The sequence below is a fragment of the Oncorhynchus keta genome, chromosome 22 (assembly GCF_023373465.1).
Source record: "Oncorhynchus keta strain PuntledgeMale-10-30-2019 chromosome 22, Oket_V2, whole genome shotgun sequence".
In the NCBI taxonomy this organism is placed as follows: domain Eukaryota; kingdom Metazoa; phylum Chordata; class Actinopteri; order Salmoniformes; family Salmonidae; genus Oncorhynchus; species Oncorhynchus keta.
Window position 1 is genome coordinate 50,122,565 of NC_068442.1, and position 13,265 is coordinate 50,135,829.

Sequence of the window (13,265 nt, forward strand, 5' to 3'; positions counted from 1 at the left end):
CATATTCTTCATCCCTTTACACTTGTGTGTTTGAATTTACTCTGCCATTTCCCCAATGATTTTTACCCACCCACCTCTACTGATGACCTTAGAGGAATGCTGATGAGTTTGGTGAACTTGTTCCATAGAAGCTGTATGGCACACACACACACACACACACACACACACACACACACACACACACACACACACACACACACACACACACACACACACACACACACACACACACACACACACACACACACACACACACACACACACTCAACAGTACAATATTGGTTAGTTGACATTATTGAATGCTGGCAACTAGGATTCACATTTCAACCATTGTGCCTGTGACATATCAGAACTTGTTTTTTTTTGCACATTAAATTACATTTGTATTGCAAATACCTTATGGTTGAATACGTGGATGAAGCTTGGTAAACCTGTTGCAGAGAATAGGTCTCAACAATAGCAGTCAGGTCACATTTCCTGTTACAGAGAATTAGGTCTCAACAATAGCAGTCAGGTCACATTTATTAAATTACACCAACTAGGATTGGCTCACCAACCTTTGCGCCATGGGCACATTTTTTTTTGTGTGTTTTTGAAGTTTTGTGTATTGACTGCAGTTAAGGTCACTTCCTGGGCTGACGCACCTTTTGGTTGAGGAACTGGGTGAATGAGAACCAAGTCGCCTGGAGAAGGCATTTTGAGCCCTTTCACCTTGGAAAGGCTATACTCCACTACTCAATGAGGTGGGTGTCCTGTTCACTCCAGTATAGACCGGCCAGAGAGTGATGTGAGTGAGCTGTTATATGACAACATCCAGAATAACACACTTCCCGAGTGTATGAAACAGTAGGTCCTATCAAACCGTTGTGTTTGCAACTTTATGGCCTTTATGGGATAATTTATGGGGTGGGGGGGGGGCTGGATTTCAAACCAGCGTCTCCGTTCATAAAAATGAAAGGTCTGCTAATAAAATAAAGGATAACAAAATAGCAGACAGCAGCCTCGGCACAGACTCGGCACAGACTCTGCACAGACTCGGCATAGACTCGGCACAGACTCGGCATAGACTCGGCATAGACTCGGCACAGACTCGGCACAGACTCGGCATAGACTCGGCACAGACTCGGCACAGACTCGGCACAGACTAGGCACAGACTCGGCATAGACTCGGCACAGACTCGGCACAGACTCGGCACAGACTCGGCACAGACTCGACATAGACTCGGCACAGACTCGGCACAGACTCGGCACAGACTCGACATAGACTCGGCACAGACTCGGCACAGACTCGGCACAGACTAGGCACAGACTCGGCACAGCCTCGGCATAGACTCGACATAGACTTGATCCGTTTTATAACAATAAAACATTTGTATTCTAATACTGATTTGATATAATGACTTTCCTATTCCTTATAGCATATCATATTCTGGGCCTGTTATGAGTGCTGATCTAAGATCAAGTCCCTCTATCAATTCTTTAATAATCTGAAAGGCAAAACTGATCCTAGATCAGCACTTCTTCTTGTTTTATGAATATGGGCCCTGGAGTCAATGCTTTGCTGACACGTTTCAAAGAGGCCCCAAGGAAACATATTTTGTTATCAACATGGCAGTCTCATACGGTCATACTTTGTGCTCAGTTCTGTTCTGTAACAGTTTCAAGGTCTGAGGTTGGTCAGGTAGGTAGGTACTGATGACATTAGGACAGCGGACATCACCGTGCTGTCATCCCAGTGACCCAGCACCTGAACAGGGTGCTTTGTTCCCAGAGGTTCTCGGGCAGGAGGTACCGATGACGGGCCGCAGACAGCCCACTGAATACCCCCATTTAGGGATCCAGGGATTTGTTGCTCGCTTGCCTTGTAAGAGCGTTGACAGGGGTCGTGCTAGCCTCTGTCGCTGGCATTATGTCAGCCTTCTAGGATGACATCTCTTTTTTTGCCGTTGTCTCTCGCTCAGAGATTTTTACCTCAATGTTATTTCTCTGCAATCAGCAGGACTCTTAGCTGACTAAACTCCACCAAAGGAGTGGAGGAGAGACCAAGCCTTGTGGCATTCAGCTCTGACTACATCGATTCGAAATGTAAATAATGAAACGCTTACCTTGAATAACGGACAGATAGAGAGCATTAAAGACAGACCAGGATGTCCAAGATTCTTCACGGCTGCCAAGAAGGTGGACAATGGGGGGAGGGGGTGATACGGACCATAGTGAGATCCGGGCAGGCGGCCTCTGGACCCCCTCTCGGCCCTGTCCTGGGAGAGAAGGCCAATGGAGCTCAAGGAAGGAATCCCTCTGCCCGTCAAGATCCACCTTAAGCCTGACAGGAAGTGTCTTACTTCCTCAAGCAGGTGGCTGGCATCCAGAAAGGGGCCAGTAAAGCAGGCCATGAGACAGCTGGGATGGTATCTGTGAAGGCTGTGTATGAGATCGCTCAGGTCAAGGCCCAGGACAAGCCTTCGAGATGCAGAATGCTTCCTTAAATATGGTCGCCAAGAGCATCATCAGCTCGGCTCGCTCGTGGAACATTGAGATCGTCAACAATTTATAAGCAGAGGAGTACAAGACTTTTCCAGAGGAGAGGTTGAGAGCAGAGGCAGCTGCAGCAGAGGCAGCGTCGGGGAAGAAGAAATGAGAGCCCGCTCTATCCTAACTATGTATTGGGGTGCCAGGTAGCCTAGCGGTTAAGCTTGCTGGGCCAGTAACCGTGAGGTTGCTGGTTTGAATCCTGAGCTAAATATGGTGAAGAATCTGTTGATGTGCCCTTGAGCAAGGCACTTAACTCTAATTGCTCATGTACAGCACCTTGCAAAACTATTCACCCCCTTGGTGTTTTTCCTATTTTGTTGCATTATAACATGTCATTTAAATGGATTTTTATTTGGATTTCATGTAATGGACATAGTCAAAATAGTCCAAATTGGTGAAGTGAAATGAAAAAAATACTTTAAAATTATAAAAATTTTAAAACTGAAAAGTGGTGCGTCTATACAGTTGAAGTCAGAAGTTTACATACACCTTGAGCCAAATACATTTAAACTCAGTTTTTCACAATACCTGACATTTAATCCTAGTACAAATTCCCTGTCTTAGGTCAGTTAGGATCACCACTTTATTTTAAGAATGTGAAATGTCAGAATAATAGTAGAGAGTGATTTATTTCAGCTTTTATTTCTTTCATCACATTCCCAGTGGGTCAGAAGTTTACATACACTCAATTAGTATTTGGTAGCATTGCCTTTAAATTGTTGGGGCGAACGTTTCGGGTTGCCTTCCACAAGCTACCCAAAATAAGTTGGGTGAATTTTGGCCAAGTCCTCCTGCCAGAGCTGGTGTAACTGAGTCAGGTTTGTAGGCCTCCTTGCTCGCACATGGTTTTTCAGTGCTGCCCACACATTTTCTATAGGATTGAGGTCAGGGCTTTGTGATGGCCACTCCAATACCTTGACTTTGTTGTCCTTAAGCCATTTTGTTCGTAGTGGGTATATTGGAATGAAGGCACTATATTATCGTAGTGGGTATATTGGAATGAAGGCACTAATTTTGATCGTCGTGGGTATAATGGAATGAAGGCACTATATTGATCGTAGTGGGTATATTGGAATGAAGGCACTATATTGATCGTAGTGGGTATATTGGAATGAAGGCACTATATTGATCGCAGTGGGTATATTGGAATGAAGGCACTATATTGATCGTAGTGGGTATGTTAGAATGAAGGCACTATATTGTTTGTAGTGGGTATATTGGAATTTTAGGCACTATATTGATCGTAGTGGGTACAGTATATTGGAATGAAGGCACTATATTGTTCGTAGAGTGACACAGATGACAGTCAATCATGTTGGGTTTAGTGCACTCCATTGGCTATTGGATGTGTGTGTGTGTGTGTGTCAAGAAGTTTTGGGCTGAATATTGCATTTTTCTCTGTCAGAAGAAACTGAGAACAGTGTCTGTCTGCATCACGTAGGAATGGGGACCTTGGATACACTTTCTTATGTCACTGTGCTATTGAACACTGTGTTTCTTGACAAACACGCATTGTAATCCGAAATAGAGCAGTGTGACCCCATTTAAAAGGACCCGTTCAGACCAGCCTTCAAAACAAACAAGTCAAAGTGAGTGCCGGTATCTTCTCCGTGAACAATGTGCCCCATTGAACCGGCTCCAAGTTTCGAGTCGAATAGCTGACTAAACTCCACTCCATGGTGAAGGAAATTTAATGTGAACTACACTAAATGATTTTAGCAGAGACCCGGCTTTGTGGAATTCAGCTCCAACTACATCAATTCTACCGAGGTCAATACTTACATTTTTTTTTAATGACTCTTTCCTTGTACCTGTTTGCCCTCTGTAGTTGCGTATTTCAAGGCCTACATTCAAACTCAGTGCCTCTTTGCTTGACATCATGGGAAAATCTAAAGAAATCAGCCAATACCTTTTATTGTTTTTGACTTCCACAAGTCTGGTTCATCCTCGGGATGAATTTCCAAACACCTGAAGGTACCACGTTCATCTGTACAAACAATAGTACGCAAATATAAACACCATTGGGACCACACAGCCGCCCTACCGCTCAGGAAGGAGACGCGTTCTCTCTCCTAGAGATGAATGTACTTTGATGCGAAAAGTACTAATCAATCCCAGAACAACAGCAAAATACCTTTTGAAGATGCTGGAGGAAACAGCTACAAAAGCATCTATATCCACAGTAGAACGAGTCCTATATCGACATGCCAGACTACGGTTTGCAACTGCACATGGGGACAAAGATCATACTTTTTAGAGAAATGTCCTGTGGTCTGATGAAACAAAAATAGAACTGTTTGGCCATAATGACCATCGTTATGTTGTGAAGCACGGGGGTGGCAGCATCATGTTGTGCGGGTGCTTTGCTGCAGGAGGGCCTGGTGCACTTCACAAAATAGATGGCATCATGAGGGAAGAAAATGATGTGGATATATTGAAGCAACATCTCAAGACATCAGTCAGGATGTTAAAGCTTGGTCCCAAATGGGTCTTCCAAATGGACAATGACCCCAAGCATACTTCCAAAGTTGTGGCAAAATGGCTTAAGGACAACAAAGTCAAGGTAATGGAGTGGCCATCACAAAGCCCTGACCTCAATCCTGTAGAAAATGTGTGGGCAGAACTGAAAAAGTGTGTGCGAGCAAGGAGGCCTACAGTTGGAATCTTTATCACAGTAGGCCTACAGTCTACTCAGTTACACCATCTCTGTCAGGAGGAATGGGCCAAAATTCACCCAACTTATTGTGGGAAGCTTGTGGAAGGCTACCCGAAAAGTTTGACCCAAGTTAAACAATTTAAAGGCAATGCTACCAGATACTAATTGAGTGTATGTAAACTTCTGACCCACTGGGAATGTGATGAAATAAATAAAAGATTAAATATATCATTCTCTCTACTATTATTCTGTCATTTCACATTCTTAAAATAAAGTGGTGATCCTAACTGACCAAATATGGGGTATTTTTACTAGGATTTAATGTCAGGAATTGTGAAAAACGGAGTTTAAATGTATTTGGCTAAAGTGTATGTAAACTTCCGATTTCAACTGCATGTGGGGAAGACGTAGAGAATGTTAGAGCAGTGAGACGGCAGACACTGAACACTGAGAGCGATGTGATACTTAGTTATTTTATTTTGGTATTGTTATTACATGATTGGTTTAAGTTTTTACTTCATTCATCAAAAAAGTTGTGACTCACATGATAACGTAATAACCACCAGATAATGTAATAACTTATTAGCCTACATTAATTGGAAAAAATGTATTACGTTAACCATTCAACATTTTATTACGCTATCAGATCCGCTCAAGCTCTGTCAGGTTGGATGGGGAGCGTCGCTGAACAGCTATTTTCAGGTCTCTCTTCGATCGGGTTCAAGTCCAGGCTGTGGCTGTGGCAAGGACATTCAGAGACTTGTCCCGAAGCGACTCCTGCGTTGTCTTGGTTGTGTGCTTAGGGTCGTTGTCTTGTTGGAAGGTGAACCTTCATCTCAGTCTGAGGTCCTGAAAGCTCTGGAGCAGGTTTTCATCAAGGATCTCTCTGTACTTTGCTCCATTCATCTTTCCGTCGATCCTGACTAGTCTCCCAGCCCCTGTCTATGAAAAACATCCCCACAACATGATGCTGCCACCACCATGCTTCACCATATGGATTCTGCCAGGTTTTCTCAAGATGTGACGTTTGGCATTCAGGCCAAAGACTTCAATCTTGGTTTCATCAGACCAGAGAATCATGTTTCTCAGGGGTCTGAGAGTCCTTTACGTGCCTTTTGGCAAACTCCAAGCTGGCTGTCATGTGCCTTTTACTGAGGAGTGGCTTCTGTCTGGCCACTCCACCATAAAGGCCTGATTGGTGGAGTGCTGCAGAGATGGTTGTCCTTCTGGAAGGTTCTCCCATCTCCACAGAGGAACAGGTTCTTGGTCACCTCCCTGACCAAGGCACTTCTTCCCGATTGCTCAGTTTGGCTGGGCAGCCAGCTCTAGGAAGAGTTTTGGGGGCTCAAAACTTCCTCCATTTAAGAATGATGTAGACCACAGTGTTCTTGGGGACCTTCAATGCTGCAGAAATGTTTTGGCACCCTTCCCCAGATCTGTGCCGCGACAAAATCCTGTCTCAGAGCTCTACGGACAATTCTGTCGATCTCATGGCCTTGTTTTTACTCTGACATGCAGTGTCAACTTGGGACCTTTATATAGACAGGTTTGTGTCTTTCCAAATCATGTCCAATAAATGCAATTTATCACAGGTGGACTTCAATCAAGTTGTAGAACCTTGATTGGAGGATGACCAATGGAAACACGATGCACCTGAGCTCATTTTCGAGTCCCATAGAGAATGGTCTGAATACTTAAGTAAATAAATTACCCAAAAAATCTATAAAACAATTTTTCTTTGTCATAATGGGGTGTTGTGTGTGTGTAGAATAAGGCTGTAACGTGACAAAATGTGGACAAAGGGAAGGGGTCTGAATACTTTTTCCGAATGCACCATAGATTCCTCTCTGATTGGCTCAATTCCCCCTGGTGTTTGTCTTTCCAAATCATGTCCAATAAATGCAATTTATCACAGGTGGACTCCAATCAAGTTGTAGAAACTTTCTACAACTTGATTGGAGCATGACCAATGGAAACACGATGCACACGATGCACCTGAGCTCATTTTCGAGTCTCATAGAGAAGGGTCTGAATACTTATGTAAATAAATAAAAAATAAATATAAATCTCAAAAAAAAATTCTTTGTCACAATGGGGTGTTGTGTGTGTGTGTGGAATAAGGCTGTAACGTAACAAAATGTGGAAAAAGGGAAGGGGTCTGAATACTTTCCGAATGCACCTCTCTGATTGGCTCAATTCCCCCTGACCTTACCTTCTGTTTCCCTCTTTCTGCTTTACTTATTAAAGACAAACACAACTTACAGTCATTCTGAGGCCTGTTATTTTAGTTTGTCGTTCCACAAACGTCTCGCTGTCAGTTCCTGTTATTAGTGTGATGTCTACTCTGGACGTGGAGCCCCTAGACAGGTCGGTAGCTGGAGTTGCTAGCTCTCTGTTGATTTATCTGATTCCACAGTGTCCACAGGAAGAAATATTGTGATATGTCGTTGCCATACACATCTTCATTTGAATTTCCCCTTTGTTTGGGACAGAATTTCTGTACATGCAAATGTTACGTCACACACTCTAGTGTGAGTAGTGTTCATGGCAGTATATTAATCATTGACTGGTTATCAACTAGTTGTCCTCTCAAGAAGAAGCTTCTAACTGTGACTAATGCCGGTAACATAACCCAGGTTAACACTCAACCAACTAGAATGGATACCAATAGTGTTGAATCTTTGACATCCACTTGTATAGATCATATCTTCACTCATGCTGCGGAGCTTTGCTCCAAAGCAATATCACTTCCCATTGGCTGTAGTGACCATAACATTGTGACAATAACGGAGGAAGCCAAAATGCCGAAAGGTTGGGCCTAAAGTAATTGACCAGAGATCATATAAAATGACAATTTTTGTTGAAGATGTCAAACATGTACAGTACCAGTCAAACGTTTCCCTTTCTTTTCTATTTGAGATTCTTTAAAGTAGCCACCTTTATGCTTTGATGACAGCTTTGCACACTCTTGGCATGTGTAGTTGAATTTATTCTGCCACTATTCGACTGTTGTCTTTTTGTTGTCATGGCCTTATTGTATATCACGGTGGCGTATGAAAGAATAGGTTATAGAGCAAAGAACGCAATTATCACAACACAGGTTGTAATGTGGATTTATTTTTTACTGTTTTTGCTTGGCTTCCTCAGTGTAGAATGACCACCCCTTGCCCTTAACTGCACAAACAGAGCTAACATCAACAACATGCATGCCAGTCTTTCCTGGTTGAGGGTTGACAGGAGATTAAATGCTTCTCTTCTTGTTTTTATGATAAATATTACTGTGATAAAGATTCCAGATTGCCTGCATAATCATTCATACATACCCCACAAGACATGTCACCAGGGATCTCTTCAGACATTCATACATACCCCACAAGACCTGTCACCAGGGATCTCTTCAGACATTCATACATACCCCACACGACCTGTCACCACGGATCTCTTCAGACATTCATACATACCCCACAAGACATGTCACCAGGGGTCTCGTCACAGTTCTCAAGGGATCTCTTCAGACATTCATACATACCCCACAAGACATGTCACCAGGGATCTCTTCAGACATTCATACATACCCCACAAGACATGTCACCAGGGATCTCTTCAGACATTCATACATACCCCACACGACCTGTCACCAGGTATCTCTTCAGACATTCATACATACCCCACACGACATGTCACCAGGTATCTCTTCAGACATTCATACATACCCCACACGACCTGTCACCAGGGATCTCTTCAGACATTCATACATACCCCACAAGACATGTCACCAGGGATCTCTTCAGACATTCATACATACCCCACAAGACATGTCACCAGGTATCTCTTCAGACATTCATACATACCCCACAAGACATGTCACCAGGGATTTCTTCAGACATTCATACATACCCCACAAGACATGTCACCAGGGACCTCTTCAGACATTCATACATACCCCACAAGACATGTCACCAGGGATCTCTTCAGACATTCATACATACCCCACACGACATGTCACCAGGTATCTCTTCAGACATTCATACATACCCCACAAGACATGTCACCAGGGATCTCTTCAGACATTCATACATACCCCACAAGACATGTCACCAGGGATCTCTTCAGACATTCATACATACCCCACAAGACATGTCACCAGGGACCTCTTCAGACATTCATACATACCCCACAAGACATGTCACCAGGGATCTCTTCAGACATTCATACATACCCCACACGACATGTCACCAGGTATCTCTTCAGACATTCATACATACCCCACACGACCTGTCACCAGGGATCTCTTCAGACATTCATACATACCCCACAAGACATGTCACCAGGGATCTCTTCAGACATTCATACATACCCCACAAGACATGTCACCAGGGATCTCTTCAGACATTCATACATACCCCACCCGACATGTCACCAGGTATCTCTTCAGACATTCATACATACCCCACAAGACATGTCACCAGGGATCTCTTCAGACATTCATACATACCCCACCCGACATGTCACCAGGTATCTCTTCAGACATTCATACATACCCCACACGACCTGTCACCAGGGATCTCTTCAGACATTCATACATACCCCACAAGACATGTCACCAGGGATCTCTTCAGACATTCATACATACCCCACAAAACATGTCACCAGGGGTCTCTTCAGACATTCATACATACCTCACAAGACATGTCACCAGGGGTCTCTTCAGACATTCATACATACCTCACAAGACATGTCACCAGGGGTCTCTTCAGACATTCATACATACCCCACAAGACATGTCACCAGGGGTCTCTTCAGACATTCATACATACCTCACAAGACATGTCACCAGGGGTCTCTTCAGACATTCATACATACCTCACAAGACATGTCACCAGGGTCTCTTCAGACATTCATACATACCCCACAAGACATGTCACCAGGGGTCTCTTCAGATATTCATACATACCTCACAAGACATGTCACCAGGGGTCTCTTCAGATATTCATACATACCACACTAGACATGTCACCAGGGGTCTCTTCAGACATTCATACATACCCCACAAGACATGTCACCAGGGGTCTCTTCAGACATTCATACATACCTCACAAGACATGTCACCAGGGGTCTCTTCAGACATTCATACATACCCCACAAGACATGTCACCAGGGGTCTCTTCAGACATTCATACATACCCCACAAGACATGTCACCAGGGGTCTCTTCAGACATTCATACATACCCCACAAGACATGTCACCAGGGGTCTCTTCAGACATTCATACATACCCCACAAGACATGTCACCAGGGGTCTCTTCAGACATTCATACATACCCCACAAGACATGTCACCAGGGGTCTCTTCAGACATTCATACATACCTCACAAGACATGTCACCAGGGGTCTCTTCAGACATTCATACATACCTCACAAGACATGTCACCAGGGGTCTCTTCAGACATTCATACATACCCCACAAGACCTGTCACCAGGGGTCTCTTCAGACATTCATACATAGCCCACAATACCTGTCACCAGGGATCTCTTCAGACATTCATACACACCTCACAAGACATGTCACCAGGGGTCTCTTCAGACATTCATACATACCCCACAAGACATGTCACCAGGGGTCTCTTCAGACATTCATACATACCCCACAAGACATGTCACCAGGGGTCTCTTCAGACATTCATACATACCCCACAAGACATGTCACCAGGGATCTCTTCAGACATTCATACATACCCCCACAAGACCTGTCACCAGGGGTCTCTTCAGACATTCATACATACCCCACAAGACATGTCACCAGGGGTCTCTTCATACATTCATACACACCTCACAAGACATGTCACCAGGGGTCTCGTCACAGTTCTCAAGTCCAAAATGAACGCACAGTATTATACACATCCATGATCGCATGGAACTCACTTCCATCTCCAATTACTCAAGCAAATAACAAAATTAATTAATTAATCATGGCACAATATGGACTGAAAAACGATACACACAAACACAGACACACTCTATCAGACTCGTAACACACACAATCTACACACACATTATTATTTAGTTGTGTTTGTATATTGTTGAATTTTAAATGTGTGTAACTGTTCATGTCTATCAGTGTACCAGTGTTTTGTTAATTGTCATGTTTTATGTTTTTATTTTGTGGACACCAGGAAGAATAGCTGTTGCTTCGTCAATAGCTAATGAGGATCCGAATTAAAACTAATAAAATCAATTGTGCAAATGAGCTTTTATCTCTTTTTCTGGTGTGATTACAGTATGGAAATATAATACACAGTACCAGGAGTGAATGTACAGACAGTCTGCAGACCGAAGAAGGGAACAGGGAGTCGGGGATGAGTGTTTTCTTCTTTCCTTTCCCAAAGAGCTGCATTACCCAAGATGGCTCCCGACCTTCCCTTTGAAGTCAGTAGAGGGCTGGTGTGAAGACCTCAGCCGTCACAATCTTCCGACCGACCGGGCTGACATCAATAGGTCTGACAACGAACAACCGGCTCCTAAATTACTACAGGATTGTAGGGTGGCCTGTGTATACCAAAATGGTCATCCCTATGCCTGTATACTTCAATGTCCACTAAATATCTCTGTTGCCTTTGCCACATTGCATCACACTTGGGCCACACTTGAGTGAACTGCCGCTCCTAGCATGAAGTTCCTCTCTACTTGCAGCTGTCATGAATTGGTGGTGGATGACTTGAGTGTGATGTACTCTCTCTGTCTCTCTCTCTCTCTGTCTCTTTCTCTCTCTCTCTCTCTCTCTCTCTTTCCCTGTCTCTCTCTCTGTCTCTCTCTCTCTGTCTCTCTCTTTCTCTGTTTCTCTCTCTCTCAGCGTGAGACAGCATATCTTGTGGCAAAAGGTCACAAATCTTGCTGCTGTGATGGCACACTGGTATCCAATTTCCTTTATCATCCTTGAGATGTCACTACAACTTGATTGCAGTCCACCTGTGGCCAATTAAATTGTTTGGACATGATTTAGAAATAACACATACACATCTATGTAAGGTCCTACAGTTCACAGTGCATGTCAGAGACAGAGACCGAGTGGTTGTTGGGAAGCAGCCAAGAAGGTCCTGAGGAAGCACTGCTCTCAAAGTGTCGCTACCCGGCGAAGACACGTTTCCGAGGTGAGCAGGACGATTACGAGATGGAGTTACGTCGGGATGCCGCCGGGCCGCACCAGGAGAAGAGGAATATTGGGACAGTGACACAGAAAAGGTACATTTCTGAGGAGGAAAAGAGGAAGAGGTGGAAGAGAATAAGGAGAGCAGAGGTTGGGTTTTGAATTGGATGAAGATGATGACAAAACAAATGGAGATTGGGTGTTGAAGATGATCAGTGTCAAGTGCAAACAGAGTGAGCCATGCACCAGACCGAGTTCTGGAAGTGAATGAGGGCAAGTTGAGTGAGGTGGAAGGTGTGGTGAATAGCTCGGAAACCAAGACTGGCATCAATGGACATGATAAAAATAATCTGGTCCAGTAGGAGGGACATTGTTGGAGAAAGTGGAACCTGGCCTTTTGGCTGATCCATTTGTGGTGTCGGGGGGGGGGAGGTGTTTGGTGCAGTTGAATCAGTGAAGGTAACCTGTAGTGGACTTGTGATATTTGCGTGTTTCTTCAGACCATCTTGGGTCAAGATCTGTCTGTTTCTTGCTTTGCTCTTAGGAACAGGGAACCATTGAATGTTATGATTTCTGGGGTAGCGTTACGTGTGGATCAATTGAAATGGAAAATTCCTGGTGTTTGTAATGCCCGCCATTTGGTGCGAAGCAGACCTGGTGGTGAGCGTGGCGAAACAGAGGAGTCACTGTCCGTCCTTTTGAGTTTTGAGTCGGTCTTTACACAACAAAGTCATGTTAGGATATATTAGTTATCCTTTTAGAGGGATCCTGAGAGGATCCCTGTGAGTAGTAGATCTGTGCCAGAACAGAGGAATAGGCCAACAAGTGATATATGCTTCAGTAAGGTTGGCTTCTTAGCGTTCATAGCAACGGTTATCAACAGTAGCGCAGAAAAGGAACATAAATCACAGACAATAGATGTTGTGGTGGTAG

At 44.0% G+C, this 13,265-nt stretch overlaps 1 pseudogene; it reads left to right on the forward strand.

Moving 5' to 3' along the window:
- Positions 1 to 2,147: 2,147 nt before the first annotated feature.
- Positions 2,148 to 2,638, forward strand: LOC118400702 (39S ribosomal protein L11, mitochondrial-like; annotated as a pseudogene).
- Positions 2,639 to 13,265: the final 10,627 nt, after the last annotated feature.